At 46.3% G+C, this 16,290-nt stretch overlaps 1 long non-coding RNA gene across 1 annotated transcript in view; it reads left to right on the top strand.

Moving 5' to 3' along the window:
* Nucleotides 1–14,125, top strand: part of LOC147726346 (uncharacterized) — a 37,006-nt gene extending 22,881 nt beyond the window's left edge. The window contains exon 3 of the long non-coding RNA XR_015309432.1: nucleotides 14,111–14,125. This is a non-coding gene — a long non-coding RNA (uncharacterized LOC147726346). The remainder of the gene's footprint in view (nucleotides 1–14,110) is intronic.
* The last annotated feature ends 2,165 nt before the right edge of the window (nucleotides 14,126–16,290 follow it).

Raw genomic sequence — 16,290 nt, 5'->3', positions numbered from 1 at the left:
ATACTTTTAATAAACGAAATTGGTGGCAGTTCATTGCATAAAGTGCAGCAGAGCAAATAAAATCGTATTAAAATTACCTTACAGAGCAAACATGATGCGTGTCAAAAATTCATTTTAATTAATTCAAAAATTCATTTATCCAATATTCATTCGTTATCTAAGTTACACCAATTCATTTTCCGAATCATAATCATTACCCACCCCAAGTCAATTCATTATCCAAGCACATACTCAACGCCCTTCATATCTACTTTCATTGTCCAAAAACTGCACATAGATCTCGGGACGACAAGCTGCGCAACCTGGGTGCAACAAAGTTTATTCAAATACGTTTCATTTTTCGGCGGCGCCATTTTAGGTGGGGTCAGGCAAGTTCCAGCACAGTCAGAAAGTCTCTAGTCTCGCGTTGTTGGCCCAGAACTTTCCGTTGGTAGTTCAAAAAGTTTTGTGCTATATGGTTAACAGTTTAGCAAATATGGACCATGAGTCAAAGAGTGGGAAGGGCGGCAACAATTTTCCTACCAGGTCATCCTGGCGTTCCTCCGGAACTGAACAAGTCCGTGCCGTGGCTTCTTTTTAGCCATTTCCAACCCGAGGCTGGTGCCGGCAGGAGTTGCACCGGTGTCGTGGTTCCCAGTGAAGGGGGCGGGGGCACCCATGCAGAGGGGTCGGGGCCCCCTGGCTCTTATAGAATCTTCAAGGTTGAGGGGAGAAGGCATGGAACGTGTGCCCGTCCTGGGCAGAGGACCGCTTTATGATGTTGACCCTCTTTAAGTAAGAGCATTGGGGTGTCGCTGGGAGCCTCCACCTGGAGGGAGGCGGGGGAGGCTCGTTCGCGTCACCTCCCCCTTCCAGCGACCCCGCGCCGTTACTCGGCTCCGTCGTTTCGATATTGGCCGCGCTGGCTATTGAAGATGGGGGGGTGGTCGGCGGCTGAGGCAAGACAGCCCCCCCTTTCCCTTGACATGTGGCGGGACTATCTGCAACTGTCCAGACGTCGACATGTGGCAGCACTACCTGTAACTATCCAGGGAATTTGACATGTGGCGGGACTACTTGATTCGCCGCCATTCTCGCCTTCGGCTTCTGCCTTCTTCGTGGGTCGGACCAGGCGAGAGACAGAAGGGGGGGGTGGTCGGTGGCTGAGGCAAGACAGCCCCCCCCCGTGGCCTGCAGGGCAGCGGAAGAGGAGAGAAGGAGAGGACTCTGCCATTCTTTGGACCGCCTGCCCAACATCATCTCCTCCCGACCGTGGTCAGGCGGGCCCCTCGTGCCTCGAGGCCTCGCCTTCCGGATGGGCGTAACCGCGGACCTGTTGCACCTTGGGAGCTTCCGGAATGAGGGTAGGTACCTATTTGATTGTTTCTATTTCATGTGACCGTTATTTGGGCGTGGCGGGCAATGAGGCAGGCATGTTGGGAACAGGAACAGGCGTTGAAGCCTAGCTACCTCGTGGCTATCTTTGCTGCCAAACTTCTCGCCATTTTATATTTCTTATTATGAACTATTTCTAATGTTTCTTATTTTTAGTGAAGTCAAAAGCTCATCAGGGGGTTACTGACTTAGCCTGATTTCTTTTTTTTTTTTTAGTTTTCTTTCTCTTCCTTAGCGTGTTTCGAGCTAAGGCTTTCTGTTAGTAGGGAACGGTGATCACTTCATATTTTTATGTGTCCTTTTCACTAGGGGGTACTTCTGGGCGGACCAGACGAGTTCCCTCCAATAAATGGTCCGGGGTGGAACGAGATTATCGATCAAAAAAGGGGAACATATATTCCTACATTGGAGTATCATCCTGGACAGACCGAGTGATGTACTTCCATCTACTAGGGTAGCCTCCTGGACGGACCAGATGGTCTACCTCCACTAAATGGCCCATAAGCGGGGAGTATATGTCCTCCATAAGGGTAGTCTCCTGGGCGGACCATGCGAGCTACCCCCCAAACAGTGGGGAGTGGGTAGGACTGACGAATTCACAAAGGGGCATAACCTACCCTTTACTACTTGCAAAGACTAGATAGAATATTTCTATTCCACGTTGTTTGCAGGCAGAAAATACCTCAAACGAAACAATTCCTGGAACAATAATGTCCAGGTTTTCAATCAATCAGTGGGGAGAAAAACAGGCATGACGGATTACAACGGGGACAAATGTCTGCATTGCCTGCCCTTCGCTATCCAAAAAGGAAGACAGAATATTTCTACTCGTCTCAGTTTGTAGACAGGGAAGATCTCAAAGAGCAACCATCGACTATCAACCGACTTCAAACAATTCTCAAAGAACAACATCGATTATTAATCGACTTCAACAATTCTTAAAGAACAACAATCGGTTATCAATCGACTTCAAACAATTCAGTGGGGAGAAAAGTAGGCATAACGAATTAATACCGGGGACAAAAGTCTGTATTACCTACCCTTCTCTATCTGCAAAGAGGGACGACGTTCCTATTCGCCGCTGTTTGAAAACAGAGAATGTCTCGTTCTCAGAAGAGAACCAATATGTCAAGTAGCCCTCAAAGCTAAATGAACCAATACCAATAATTTCGGTATACAAATACCGATTTTCAATACAAACAATCAACAATCAGCAATTTCGGTATACAAATACCGATTTTCAATACAATCAATCAACAATTGGGTGGATAGAACCACCCTACCAATCAGGCGTAGGAACGCCCTACTTAATCTTACCCGGACCGGACCATACGGATAGTTCTTCGACTTCCTCCTCCAGCGCCCATTCGTTCTCTTACTCCATGTAGCATTCCTGTGGGATTCCAGTCAGGACAATAGGTCACTGCAAGAGAGGTCCGTTCAGAATTGGTGAAGCTCTGTCGATCGGCCGCCGGGCGAGGGCCCTCTCAAGGCAGGCATGCCCCGATCATTTTAGATGTTCACTTCTTCGTCTGGATCTCTCTTACCGAACCCCATGTCACTGATGGGCCCCACGTTGGGCGCCAATTGTGAAAAACGAGCCCATAACCCTATCGGTGCCCAGGCCGCTGGCGCAAACCGCCTCTTAGTTCCCATGTTGAGTAATTACCAAAATAAAGAGACGGGCGCTGGAAGCAGGAATCAAGAACAGAGTTTATTTCTCATGAGGAGAGCATGTCATTTCGGACACGAAACACAGTGTCTTTCGGGAGGTGCTCTAACAAGTGAGCTGAGACTCTGGCTTTTTATACTCTACAGAACACATGATAACACAATCAGGACGGTGTGACGCAAAAGGAAAGACATCCCTATAATCCTCGTGGTGATCCTACCCATATACATTCACAATGGGGACCCTTGACCTGCTGATAAGAGGGGAGGGCAATCACGCAACTGAGTGTTTTGTAGGATGTGTACGCCTGATCATAGCCCAAGGGGTGGGGTGGCTAAGACCAATAGAGGATCCTTTGAAGAGGAGTGACTTCATACAATAAGGGCAGTAAATGGTATCTCCTGGCTCAGGCGATGGCCTCGGACATGTGTGGTCAGCTGGACTCGGGGGAAAGGGTCATCAACAGAGGGGCATTCATGGAAGGGAAGTAGGGGTTGGTCAGGCGCGGCCGTGATTCTCAAGGACAGGGTCTTGCAGAAGAAGAGGGATTATGACTTGCCCACGTGAGGAGAAGGGAGGGGTAGCCAGGGTGGACACAAGGACAGAGTCACACAGAGAGCGAGAGAGATCTTATGACCCGTACATGAGAGCGGGGGCAGTCAGGTGCAGCTGGGGGAGGGCTATGTCTGCTAAGGCAAAGGATGCCTCTCCAAGATGGAATAGGGGGTTTTGTGCGAGTCAAGGGGGAGAGTTGCCTTTCACAGCGGGGTCGCGCAGAGGGAGAGGGCTTCATGGTTTATGCATGTGAGGGAGAGAGATTTTGAATACACGCAGAAGGGGAGCCAGTGATTCTAATCTTAGGCGGGCAAAAAGGGCCAGGGTGCCTAAAATGGCTGTCATGTATACATGGGTACAGGCCTTTGCTGGCAGTAGGATGCAGTTAAATGCTTTACGGTATTCAGGGTACGCGCAGGGAGAGGAGTGGGAAAAGGGAAATGAACGTTGCTTATGTACATCAATATTTCTATTTTTCAACAACCCTGCATTACGTAGATTTCCCAATGCTTGTTTCCTATATCAAAATGGGACATGCCCAATGTGGGAAGGTTATATTGCAAAGTACTGCACTCTTACTCCACTTATTAATATGAAAAAAGAGGGGCACATCTGATTCCTGCTTGTCCAATGGCTCTGCCAAACTCATGATTGCAGAGACGCATGCTCTATGCTGTCCCCATTTTCTGTAGACTGTGGAGATGGGTAGAACCCCAAAACCTGGTCCCGGTCCAGGGTGTCCGCCCACTGGTCATGCTTGTCAGCACTTGTATTACACGTCCTTGAATAAATGTAAACATAACGAAGTAGCTCCCCACGCAGCAGGGTGTGACTGCATTTCGAAACCACAGATACCAGGGCCCAGGTTGCAATGCTCCTTCTGTGTGTATTTGGGTCTGACTTCTGTTTCAAGAGTAAATAATCCTAAATTTACAGGTGTTTTTTATAGCTTTCCAGCAGATAAACATGCTTAGAAACAGACCATAGTCTCAAAGTACTTACACTTGCTCCATCCCCGCTAGGCATGGCTCTAAAATCTCAACGGCATAAGACCAAAAGGAAAATATCATGTTTATAGTCTGCATGGCCTATTCACAAAGAAATTATGTAGTACCTAACGTAGTTATTTTACCTACTCTTACAGGCCCTTATAAATTGACCCCAAAACATCAAAAATAGACATAAAATGGGCATATTCAGTGAACATTCATGTACAGTTAGTATGAGTAAAGCTTTTACTAATTCGGAGTTGTACGGTTTCCTTTTTTAACAAGTCTGATTATTGACAGTGCGGTAACAGACAGATACATAGCGTACTGGTACACTGACATTTCGATAGATTGAATAAAAATCACAACACTCTATATACCCGACAGAACCTCCCCTCCCACCCTCTAACTAAGCTGACATTTGTGAGGAACACAGATGGCCCAAGCAGCGCCCCCACCAGACCAGAACAAGCTAAATCATTGCAAATTGCGTCCCTTTAAGCTTTCCATGTCCCCCAAATGTTCATTCACTTTCGTGGCCCTCCCACCCTTCATATACCACCGGTAGTTGAACTTTTTGGGCTTGGTTTACAATGGCAGGTAAAAGAAAAAGAACAGTACTCATGTAGAACTAATTCCCGTACTTATAAATGCTTATGTGAATCAGAGCCACAATGCCCAACACAAAATTACACATGGAGCATATGTGCTCTTGAAGAGCAAGTTGTCTTTGTGTTAGGTTGTAATCGGATTTAATTATTAAAAGCGTACAATTGATTGGGTTTTACATTGGAATGCTCATGAGAAGAGATTCCTCACTGGGTTGTATCTAGATGAACATTCCAATAGTTGACAGGTGTTGATTTTCTCTGAAAGGCTTGTACAGCAGTGTCTCTGTGATATCACAGAAGAAAAATCTAATCACGTACCAAGGTTTCCTAAGAGTTATCCGCCACAACAGTTTGGTAATGATCTTTCTGGTGCATACTCTATCTAACCACAGATTTCTCACCTTAGAATACTCCCCAGGTACAAGGAAGTATCCAAAGACTTTTCAGAGCAGTGTTCCCACAGACCGCTGGGTGGTGTCATTTTTGGGTAGAGGACAGGGGCCTGCCGCTAGACCAATTGCATTCCAGCAGCCACCACTGCAAATTTTGAGCTGTCTCGTCCAAGACCTTGATGGCATCAGCCACATTTCCTTAATGCTGGGCCGATTAGAACCGAATGGATTACATTGTAAAGTGTGCATGTGCAACCTGGCGTAGCTGACAAGTAGGATTCAGGTGGCCAAGAGGCCAAAATATCTGACAGCTGCTCTCAACATGATCAAAAACAGATTCTGAAAGTCCTGGGCCCTTTGCAGCAGAGGTAAAGCCATGAGCTTCCCTTTGTTCAGGATTGCTCCAAAAAATGAAAGCCTCTGCCAAAAGGAGTCAGATTGGACTTTGACTTACTGACAGTGAACACCAATGATGTCAATAGGTTGGCCATCATCTGGAGGTGGTCTTATACTGACCGTGGTGAGCTTACCTTCAATAGCCACACTTCGAGGTACAGGAATACGAACATCCCTGACCTCTGAAGATGGGCCACGACTACTGCCACCAATTTTGTAAACACCCGAGTAGTACTGGTGAGCTGGAAAGGGAGAACTGCAAAGTGAAAATGCTCCTGGCCTACCTGAGGAGGGGTTCGTGAAACTCTGCATCCTGCAGGTCCAAAGACACAATACAGATCCCCTGTTCAGAGGAGACAGGACCTGGGACAGCATGAGGTAGGCATTCAGATTTCCAAAACTGATCTTCACAGGGAGGCATTCAGAGGTCCAAAATAGATCCGAGGCCCCATCCCCGGGAAATATGAGGAAACACTGAGAGTAATTACCTCTTCCTCTTTTCAAGTTTGGATCCCACTTGATGAAACCTTAAATCAACAGCTGCACCTCCTCTAACAAAATGGGCAGATGCTCTTTGGAAATCTCCAGTGTGGAAGGAATTGCGGGTGGGGCATAAAGAAAAGATAGAGCATAGCCATATCGAATAATTTGCAAGACCCATCCGTCTGGTGTGATTGATTGCCAATCTGAAATGAAATGTCAAATCCTCCCCTCACCAGTTGGAAATGCACCACTAAGGGCAAACTAAAGTTGTTTAGTGGCTGGTGTAGCATGGTAAGAAGAATTAGAGGACTGATACACATGCCAGCCCACACTCTGCCTGCCAGACTCTGATCCATGGTTCTGAAAGGCATGAGATGCCTCTGCAGTGGTTGGCAAGGCTGTCACTGTTTATACACCTGCCATCTGTTCTAACCTGTAAACCTTCTGAATTGATGCGGGAACTGTTTAGAGGGGTCAACAGCTCCAAAGAGTGTGCCACAGCTCTACGGTCCTTCAAGTGCTCTAACGCAGGGTTTGCCTTCTCAATGATGACCCAGACCCATCAAACAGCATATCCACGAGGGAGACCTTTACACCACCAGAGAGCATTGTGGAATGCATCTACGCATATCAACAAAGTTCAGCACTAGTACTTACTGCCCTTCCCAGGCAATCTGTAGTATCAAGACCTTTGCAGATAACATATTTGGCCACGTCCTGTTTATCATGAATCGTCTGGAATAAAGATGCACTTTGGTCCTGCAAGACTGCCGGCAAAATCTTGCTGGCCTTGTCCCACAGAGCATGTATATAATGGCCAAGAAAACAAACTGCATTGATGGGACATGATGCTAGACTGGCTGAAAAAACATGCACTTGTCAAAAGCCTATAGCATTTGGGATTCTCTGTCTGGAGGAGTGGTTCGAAATGAGTTAGGATTACTGTTAGAGGCCTGCACAACAAGGCTTTCTGGTATGGGGTGCTGGTGAGACAATACTGATCTCCCGGTGCCAATCTGTAATGTCTTTCACCTGCCTATTGACAGGTGGGCAACAACTGGGCTTCAACAAAGTAGACATCAAAGGGTCAGTGAGAGCATCATAAAAAGGAAGCAAACACTCAGAAGTAACTGGCTTATGCTGCAAGATCTCTGTAGGGACATTTGTTTTAACCTCAATGGAGGGTAGCTGTAATTCTTGTGCCTAAGCTATAGAGCACTACCGCAAGCAAAACACCTATACATGGCCCAAGTGTTGAATCATTCTCTTTTCCAGGCGAGGTGTGAAGCCCACTGACATCCTGTAAATCAGTGTATCAGGCATCTTCAATAAAGTGAGGGGGAAGGAAGCCATCCCCATCATCAACAATATCTTGTGTTTCCCCTTGCTCTGGCACACAATTAGATTCAGAACCAAAAAGTTAATGAAGTCTCTGCTTTTAGGTGTGACATTGAGTTAGGTTGCATGATGACCAGTTACCTTTTGTAAGTTCACAACGTGACATCAGTTGGGCCTGAGTTGAATTTGGTTCTGCTTCCAACATTGGTGTTGGCACTGATTCCTCCTCCAGCACTGGAGGTATTGACCTTGAGGCTGTATAGTAGGGACAGGCCCAGAGTAAAAGACTTTATCAGAGTCAGTACAGGCCCAGTAAAGAGTTCCAGGGATACAGATGGCACCGGAATGGGTCTGCCAGTAATAATCAGACTGTGGGCCCCTGTGGTTCATGGGGCCCAAAGGTGCACCAGAGGGACCCTGAAACACACTAAAAATTTGCATCACAACTTCCTTGAAGGCTTAGATCTGCTGTGTGGTCAATGATGGCCTGGGAAAAACGAGTTGGAACCAGACGAGGTGTAAGAGTCAGAGCGGCGGGATAGGGGCAAGTCCTGCTTTGCTTGTGCTTGGACTTGAACTAACCAGAGAACTTTGAGCACAAAGCTTAAGTGTCACTGGATTGGTCTTAAGATTGCGATCGTGTTTGTGACTTGAATTGGAAGTCAGACCTTCACTCAGGCTTCTCCAATGAGTATCTCCCCAGCTACCTAGAAGTAGCTCTCCACTGTGCAGCCCAACCTAATAAATGAAAAGCTTTTTCTTGGTTGAAATAATATGACTATCAAAATTAAAAAGCGTTAATTTGAGACATAAATGTGTGTATTTTGAGAACTTGTAAGCGGTTGCTTGGTGGAATATGGTTGAATTTACAAAACAAATTTAAAGCTGATATTTGATTCATAAATCATGCAGGGTTGGGCAAATGTATTACTATTATTACTTCCCGGCAGCCAGGTGTAGCGCACGTAGGTCTGTTACGTATTGCCCTCATAGAAGCATTTTGCATCGGCAAAACCTTTTCTATATTACTGCTGGAAACCATGCATATGGATAACCTTGCCTTTGATGGCCACTAATGTAGTCTTATCTGAAGTGGCCACTAATAAGGCAGTAATAATAATAGTAGCTCGGGATGATTTTTACTGGATACAAGTAGCTCTTCTTACCAAAAAAGTTGGCAATCGCTGCCGTAATTACTTCTTGTACTCAGCGACAGATTTGCCTCCCGGTCTTGGTTATCCTTTAGATGCATGAGGCCGCACCTGTTGCTCAACTTAGAGTTGTGGCCTGAGCTCAGAAAGGGATGGATTGGTAATGCGGGCACTTGGTATTGGCCAAAAGGCCGGTGTCCTCAGTGCCCTCTTTGGGGCGTTTTTCCCCCTTTTCCAGTCCACAGAGAGCACTTGACAGCAGCGACGGCTCGTGGAGGGAGTTACGGTGGGGCAGGAGGGTGGGGAGGGGGAGGGGCAGGGCGGAGGTTGCTAAAAACCGGCATATGGATAATTGCAGGTAAGTAAACAATTTAATTAATAAAACGAATTTCGTAGTGCGCCTTGCATCGCAAAATGCAATGCAGTTCGAGCTGCGAAATTCGTTTTATTAATTAAATTGTTTACTTACCTGCAATTATCCATATGCCGGTTTTTAGCAACCTCCGCCCTCCCCCTCCCCCCTCCCCACCCTCATTCCCCACCGTAACTCCCTCCACGAGCCGTCGCTGCTTGACAGGGAGAGGAAAGCAGCCTCGTTCCCCTTTCCCAGTCCACAGAGAGCACTGGACAGGGAGAGGAAAGCAGCCTCGCTGTGCGGCCTTTCAGCGATGATCAGCTGTGGCATCTCCAGGACCCCATGCCCTGCCAAGCTGATGGTGGGCTGGGGATGGGTGATTGTGTGCAAGAATCTGCCTTCCTCGGGGCCAGGTGTTGCTCAGGCCATTGACCTAATTTCACCTTGGCCCCATAGGACCCACGCAGCCCTGAAACAGTGTTTGCATTAACACCTCGCACACATCCCTTCTCATTCAGGGCATGGTGGGCGAGGAACATTGGGTCTCGCTGTGGGCGCCAGGTGATGTTGGGAACTCGCACCATCTTCACCTTAGCCTCCCCTCCACCCCATGGATGGCCCAGCAGCTGTGTTTTTTGCTTTATCCCCTTTCCTGCCAGGCCATTGCCCTGAGGCAGTGAAGGGCTGGGGAAGCCTGAGTAATTTACTCCTGCGCTGGAGGACTGGGGAATAATGTTGTAACAGAAAGGGACCTCGCTGTTTTTCAGTATTCAGTTTTCAGAACTGCAGTGCTCCTAATCTTTACCAATGCCTAACAAAACAAGCATTTGCAATGCAATAGGTCTCGCATTTATAGATATTTGAGCTATTGACATTGCACATAATAATGCCTTTTATTTTTGTTTTCGTCTTAAAAACATAAATAAAAGTCATTGTCATTCACAATGCCAATAGCTTAAACTTGTGTAACTTCGAGACCTATTGCATTGCAAATGCTTGTTTTAAAAAAAGTTGCTTTACGCCCGTCGCTATTTCTGCCCTCCTACCCCCCTCGGACTCAAACGCAGCGTTTAACCACTTTGCGAGCTGATTGCTGTTCTGTATAGATGCTTAATACTGTTCACTTGAGTGGACATGCTCACTTCAATGTTTTTCAAACATTGAATGCTACGCACATTGTGATCCCATGTGGCATCTGGCTCCTCATATTGTCAGTTTACTGTTCATACCATTCTTTCATTGAGTTTGCTGAGTTTTCTTTAGGAACTGATCCCTTGTCTTTATCCGATCTGACATTCCTGTTGAACCTTTATTGTTTAAAGAACAGGAAACTGGTTGCTCTGCTGGGTGTATTATACAGTTAGCTGCTATAACTGGCGGTTACTGTGATGTCAGAGCACTACCCGAGTGTAGCCTTCAAGCTAAGCAGCGTACGCGAGACCTAAAAACTGCTGGTGCTCAGCACCGGTGAGACCCGGCCTACTTAAAGCCCTGCCTATACGATTATTCTCTAGGCATCCCGCTCACTCGTTTGGCAATTTCTTCCTATGGTGTATGCAAAAGCGTCTGTCTCAAAGCCACCTACACAAAAGGACTGGAACAATGGAATGTTCACAAGAAAGCATGAATTAAAAAGAAAGCAGCTATTTGACACCTTTGGGAATGAGATCGAAGAGTCCGATCAATACAGCTTTCTACCTACCCCACCCCCATTGCTAGCAGAGTTCGTGACCAGAGGCAGGTCACTGACCGGTAGTAAACCTTTCCTCCAAATATCCAGGACCTGCCCACCCAGTCGCCCGACACCCCTGTCACCCAATCACAGGCGTTTAAACTCGGACGATCTTCAGTGGCAGCACATTCTCAGAATTGCACAGTGATGAAGTTGGAGGAACCACCGCTGGTTGAGGGCACACGTAGAAGCATTAGCATCTCTCAAAAAGCCTCATGCATCGGAAATGATCAAATCACAAAAAAGAAATTCTGCCGACGTATAAAAGGTGATTATTTTAACTTTAATTGTGTTAGGAGCGAACACAAAATATGGCAATGCATGACGAGAAATCAATTTAACAAAAAAAAATGTCATACCGCTCTTCCGTGACTGTCACTGTGGTTCACAATCTGGAAACACATTACAGCATTTATGGTGAAATTAACAAGTCTTTCGCAAGTCACTTGCCTAACTGGCAGACAGTCTGGTGCCTCCAAACACCCGAATTCCAGATCGAAATACATCTTAAGCTTTCTTACACCAAGAACCAACTTCATGTTGGAGGTGAAATTTGTTTACCAGAAAGTAAAAACAACGTTAAGATATATAGAACCTTGTGAGTAATAAGAGGTTTTCATTGAATACTAATTTACGTTGTGCTAAAAGATAATAGGGTTTTCTATGCCGACAGGGGGAGGGAAACTGAAAGTGCACAATGCGCACGCTGCCAGCCTCCGGGCACAGGAGTGGTGCACGCATACGCACATCTCCTGTCCGCACGTGCCACCTCCTGTCTCCCTTCCAGCCCCAAAGCGGCAACAATAGTCCCGCTAGAGAAACAGCCCATGCGCTGCGTTCGCACGCGAGACCTAAAAATTAATGTGTCCTCATGTAATGCAACTTGTGCTATGTAAATCGCTCTGATACCCAATACTTTCGGGTCAAGTTCGCGCTATATAAAACATCTGTAAGAAAACAAATAATGTAACTGCTTTGTAAGCTTTAAAAGGCTTAATTTACGAAATATTTCTCTACAAATTAGACCACTAAGAGTAACCAAATGGTGTTTCATGAAAGGGCCACCCCTTGCGAATGTGGGCCATGCCCCACGAACGTTAGCCACTTTTTTTGGCAGTGCCCAGGCCAAATTGTGATCCCAATCGACCCTGAGCACAGACACTAAAGTCACACCTCATGCGAGTCCAGGACTGACATCTGCTTCCTGCAGTCACGGCATGGCTTGCAACCTGTCCATTTAGGTGGGGACATCGTTCACTAATAAAGTGCTGAAATTGTTTAGAAGTTGTCGGAATATTGACAGAGTTGCAAAGAAAGCACGGGAAGAACATGCGCAGAGGTGGCACTTTCATGCTGCTCCGCCATGTCATTCTGTGGCGGTACGGAACCAGCCTGGAGCCACGCGGCGCCACCCAGCAGCGCATGGGAGCCAAGTTGTAAGATATTTCCCGATCCAGTCTGATGCCTTGTGAGTATTCCAAGCTGAGGAATCTGCAGTTAGGAGTATCCATGAGAAGCCATATTTCTGAAACTAGAACCTGAAAATCTTCTTCAGCATATAACTAAACTAGCAGCCCGTCCCGACGTTGTCCGGGTATGAAGAGTTGAGTGGGTGACAGCTCAAGCTAGAGATGCTGCGCGTGTGGAAAAGTGCAGCCAGTTTCAAGGTTAGTGTGCCAGCAGGGCCGCTTAGTCGCGTCAGCCGCCGCTTGAGGCCGGCTCTAGCCCTGGTTGATGTAGGCGCCGTGTGTAAATTCGTTTATGCAGAGAGTTGAGTGACAGCGCGCAGGAGACGCTGCAGTTATTGTCCCCGCAGGCACGCTCAGTGGCGTGCGCCCCCGCTTGAGGCCCGGCTCCAGCGGCGACCGTATTACAATGCGAATTATGTGACCCTTGAAAGTTATTTCCCGGTATTATTATTTTTTTAGGACCCACATGCCGTGAAGGCAGGAACGTAATGGCAATTTAGTAAAGCGCTGATGGCATTCGGCCCCAGTCTGTTTGACACTCACCCAGCACAAGTCACACACTGCATTCGGCCCCAGTATGTGTGACACGCCCCCAGCGCAACGTGCAGGCCCACAAGTTAGTAGAGCGAACGGTTACTTACCACGCCTCCAGCTCAAAGCAGACGCCTATTGAACGCATACGCCCAGGTGCGCGATTAGCATCATAATTTCGGAATGTGGCGCGATTGTTGGCGGACGATTGCCGCGCCCATTGGCCACGGCCCTTGCTCCTGTGCAATTCCGCAATTGGCGCGCCCATTGTCGTTTGTCACGGCTTTTGCTCCATCGCACAATTGCGCAATTGGCGTACCTCCAGCTGAACTCAGACGCCCATTGAACGCTCTTGCTCCCGTGCATTTCCGCGCCCATTGGACACGCCCCTTGCTCCCGTGCAATTGCGCAATTGCCACGCCCATTGTTGTTTGTTTTGCCCCTTGCTCCCGCGCAATTGCGCAATTGCTGCGTCCATTGTCGTTTGTCACGCCCCCAGCACACGCCCCCAGCCTTTGTCACGCCTCCAGCACACGCCCCCAGCACAACGCACACGTTTAAGGAACGCTTTTTTTGTCATCATGCTGTGCCCTACCCACGCACACGCCCACAAGGGACTACTTTGCTGGCAAGGTTCTTTTACCTTTTAAATGTATATGGTGGCCATCTGTATAGCCTATGTCCTTCTGCTGCAACTGCTCTTTCCAATGCTGTATTGTGTGTTGTGATTGGTGCTGTGGTTACTGAGATTACCCGCCTCAAAGGTTAGGGCTCTCTCTTTATAATATTAGTATAGATATAGATAATCCAGTCAATCGGTCAAATCCCTTTTCTTCCTTTAAATGTGTAGAATGTCACTATGCAGCGTATAATCCCAGTTACATGCGCCTCTATTTTAGCCAATGATCGGTATTTTAAGGCTTTTTCCAGATGCACTGGTCAGAATATAGATGTTTGTGATATTTTCTGCTGCACTGGTTTGAACTAGGGCAAATACCTAAAAGATCATAACTTTCTCAATTTAAAAAAATCTTATTTTTAACATATTCTCTATGTGTTCAGTGGTCTTTTAAGCACAAGGTCTTTTTTGAACATCAAGAAGAATTCAGAAGAAAGAATATCTTTCCTGGTGGCACTGAAATATCTTTATAATAGAATCGTAAGGTACGTGTTTCCTGATATTTTTATACTATTGTCAAAATCTGCCTTCATTAACAGGACAGAAGAATACATTTTGGTTCATGCACTGATCGGGATGCATTTCAAAGCCTGAAACTGTATTTTAATACAGCTTGCAATTTCACAATTTGAAGGGCGCCATGCTGAGCCCATCTACCTAGGGGTTTAACTAGCAGCTTGGCATTCATATCTTTCCATAACCTTCTTAGCTAATTTATCTTATCAGACAATACAGTCCTGTTTCATAGAAATATAAAGATAATAATTGGTATTACCAATGCGCACTGTACGGTGTGCCAAGACTGGGCATTTACTGTTACACAATATGATGCTGAATTATCATTTTGGCATGTAAAACGTGCTCCTTTATTTTTAAAGCACAGTACTCATATACGATTTATAAGCATTGTGAAGTATGCATGTTTATTTAGTGGGTAGGGGCTCATGGATATACAGTTGGTCTGTGTTCGAGTCAAAAGCTCTTAATTTGTTTTTGTTTTCAGACCAAAATACAATTGTTTTTTTCCTTGAGTAAGCATGTCTTTTTCTTGAAAATTCCTAAGTAAGACACCTGCTGTTGAAGCAAGACACTGCTGCTCACAGATAATATTTTGTGACTCAGATCTTGATATTCAGGCGTTATTTGCATGTGGAACAGGAGTAAGATAGCTTTGAAGTGGGCCCTATAGACGTCTGCAGAAATGTTGGTGAATCAGACCCTAATAAAGTTGTCTGTAGTAAAGCTGACATAGTCTAGTAGGCTTATGACAGAACAACGCATGCCTTAACAATGCATGCCTAAACAACGGGGTCATCAAGAAATGGTGGTGAATCAGACCCCTATAAAGTTGGCTGTAGTAAAGCAGACATAGTATAGAAGGTTGTATGACAGAACAACGCATGCCTCAACAATGCATGCCTAAACAACGGGGTCTCAACCTGGACTGCATCTTTACAAAGCATGCCTTTACCACACATGCCTTTTTGTTGTAAATGCTTGAATGGTAAAGGCATATGCGTGGTAAAGATCAGACCCCAAACCCTCTTGCCCTGAGCCCTAAAACCCAGCCCCCAGTCCAAATAACTACCTCGGCTCCAACCCCTCGTCCTGAGCCCTAAAATTTGGCCCCATCCCTAAAAACTACCCCGATCCCAGTCCACCCCCCTGAGCCCTAAAACCACCCCTCAGCCCTAAACACTGCCCCTTCCCCCTGCCCTGAACCTTAGATTGAAGTTAAAAAAAAATACTCACCAAGCCGCTTTTCCTTCCCCCAACTACAAGAAGTCTTCAACGCCTCCTGTCCACTCGCTGCAATGCGCAACCGCTAACTGCGGTTGTTCCGCTTGCGTTATAACGGCATGCGTGGTTTATCTCGCGTTGTTTATGCCGTTTCCCAGTCTAGTAGGCTGGCCAAACCACCTTAAATGATCATAGAAAACCAGAATATCATGAAATGTATTTTAATTTATTGCACTGCAACCGAAAAACTTTCTCACAGTTTGTCTAGAAAACTGTTTATTGAGTCTATTATCCAAGTATACATATTCCTAATAGGTTTTATTGGTGTGCTTTCAGACTGCAGCCACTTCATCTCTACGTTGTCTGCCTTTCAGTTGGATTGTATTCATTGGTACCATGGGGGTCTGCCTGGGAAGGACCCGAGCATGAGTTAAATAACTGCAGAGCCTCGTGGTGGACGAATATTTTGCTTCTAAACAACTTTGTAAACATGGAGACCGCTGTAAGTTTAACTATTTTCAAAGTACATATGATGTGCGAGCAGAAACGTTTGACAAAGTTATGGTTGTCCTCTTTTCAAGCCTGACACAAACTTTAAATTGTCAACAAAAGTAAACATACTGGTGGTAATGTAGAGGAGGTGGTATTTTGCTTTATAGTTCCCTCACCTAATTTGAAGGTGGATAAAGCTCAGAGGTTTGAGAGCGAATCATCGGCTGGTTCGGATCAGAAACTCTTTCCCAGTGATCCAGTTGCCCAACACCCGCTGGATCCATTCTGTCTAAAGGCACGCCTTGTTTAAGGCAGAGTCTATGGCAATATT

Source organism: Lissotriton vulgaris, chromosome 3_1, assembly GCF_964263255.1.
Source record: "Lissotriton vulgaris chromosome 3_1, aLisVul1.2, whole genome shotgun sequence".
In the NCBI taxonomy this organism is placed as follows: domain Eukaryota; kingdom Metazoa; phylum Chordata; class Amphibia; order Caudata; family Salamandridae; genus Lissotriton; species Lissotriton vulgaris.
The sequence above is the reverse complement of the archived record's forward strand: the minus strand, read 5'-3'. Positions and strand labels throughout refer to the sequence as shown.